At 41.7% G+C, this 1,773-nt stretch overlaps 1 protein-coding gene across 4 annotated transcripts in view; it reads left to right on the top strand.

The window, feature by feature from the left end:
• B3GALNT1 (beta-1,3-N-acetylgalactosaminyltransferase 1 (Globoside blood group)) overlaps window positions 1–1,773 on the top strand; it is a 25,986-nt gene that overhangs the window by 759 nt on the left and 23,454 nt on the right. For 3 of the 4 annotated variants that reach the window (XM_006159955.3, XM_014592182.2, XM_027776357.1), the window contains exon 2: window positions 671–774. The gene's annotated coding sequence lies outside the window, so the exon portion shown is untranslated. The remainder of the gene's footprint in view (window positions 1–670; window positions 775–1,773) is intronic. The other variant, XM_006159956.3, reaches the window with a different exon arrangement.

Raw genomic sequence — 1,773 nt, 5'->3', positions numbered from 1 at the left:
CCTCCCCCCCCCCCCGACAGTTTAGAAAGCTTAGTGGCTGGGACCTGAGTTTGCGCTCTTAGGATAAATTGATGCCTGATAAAATGAATTACTAAACTTGCATCAATCTAGAGGGAACCATGTAATAGTAAGAGAAAAGAGTCTATGGCTTTTATTTATTTATTTATTTATTTATTAAGTGGGGTTTGGGGAAGATCGTTATTTTTGACAGGCAGCCTGGGTGCAGTCCTTCCTGCACCAGCCTTCCGGTTGGCGAGGACTACAGGTGGGTGAGCCTTGTCTAGAGTGGAGGCCTCTTGACGACCTGCTGCCATTGCTCAGGGACATGCTCTGGCTGCAGCTGGGCTGAGAGCGTGACATTTCTCTTAGATGAAAAGGTTCATTCAAATGAATGGCTGTTGGGTAACTCTAGTCCTGAAAATAAAATCTTTTATCAAAACAATATCCAGATGTAACCCTAGATTATAATGAAATATCCATCTATCACTCATGAGGTCATGTGAAAGCAAGGAGGGAGGAGAGAAGGTGGAAGTTTTTCTAAAAACGAAAGTGTTGCTGCATGACAGCAAGCTTCTTTAGCAACCTCTCAGGCACAGGGCATGGATTCTAGATGTCATGGTGCCCCATATTCACTTGTGATTCAGATAGTTTCTTGTTCTGTTCTGTTCAGCAGTTCACAGCAAATCCGAGAATGTTATTCATTAAAGCATGGGATACAGAAAACAACGAAAAACTTCATCCAAGGCTTTAATAAGGTCAGCTGAAAATCTACAGGTAAATTAATCTTATTTTTAATTTTAAAAAATCCTATTTGGTTAAAAATGTCCATAATAGTGCCCTTTATAAGATTTTAAGTTATCACTGATGGAACTACAAGTTGTTGTATATTCTGGTGTGTTTCTTTCCCCAGAAGGTTTGAAGACATGCAGAAGTTAAGCTGTACTAAACCATTTGAGATAAATATATAATTTCTTAAAATTTTGAATTATTAAAATATTATGAGATTTCAGAAACACTTATCTATGTAAACTTAATTGGGTGGGTCATCGTCAACTTCACGTTGGGATGCAGCTCTCTTAACGGCTAAGAAAATGCTTCATTGAATTCTTTTTTCTGTTTTCTTCTTTGGATGGATGATTTGTCCTCTCCCTGTGCCAGCCTCTAGTTTTGCTCTGTCTGCCGTTTGATATTACAGATGGAATCCCATTTTAGGAAATATCTTTATCTCTCTCACAGCTAGGTGATGACCAGGCCAAAGGAGCTTCTCTCTTTTACAGCTGTTGTTGCTTACAGAGTGGTGGGTAGCCATGCTATACGTCTTCATGGGTGAGGTCAGACACATGTTGGGTTAAGCCGGATACTCTGAACGGACCTTGCACAACAAATGCATTCAGATACTGAGTTCAAGAGCCAGCAGGTGGCATGGTGGTTAAGGCTCTGGACTCCCATATAACTGACGGCAGTTTGAGTCCCAGACCTGGTGGCTGTGTGTGTGTGTGTGTGCGTGCGCACACATGCCCCTGGAAGAGAATGGAGGAGAAGGGATTGAGGTATGGCTATCGTCCCGGGGGGGGGTGATTTCTCACTTTCCCTCTCACTGTCTCTCTCTGTCTTTCTCTGGCAAGCATGCGCACCTTATGGCAAAACCCTAAAAAAAAAAATTTTTTTTAAAAAGTTGAGTTCAGGAACCAACAGTGAGTTCAGAAAACAACAGGAGGTTTGGTAGTTAAAGTACTGGAATCCCACATAGCAGACCATAGTTCAAGGCCTGGA

The sequence above is a fragment of the Tupaia chinensis genome, unplaced genomic scaffold (genome assembly GCF_000334495.1).
Source record: "Tupaia chinensis unplaced genomic scaffold, TupChi_1.0 Scaffold000670_1, whole genome shotgun sequence".
NCBI lineage: Eukaryota > Metazoa > Chordata > Mammalia > Scandentia > Tupaiidae > Tupaia > Tupaia belangeri.
This window is presented reverse-complemented; position numbering and strand designations above follow the sequence as displayed.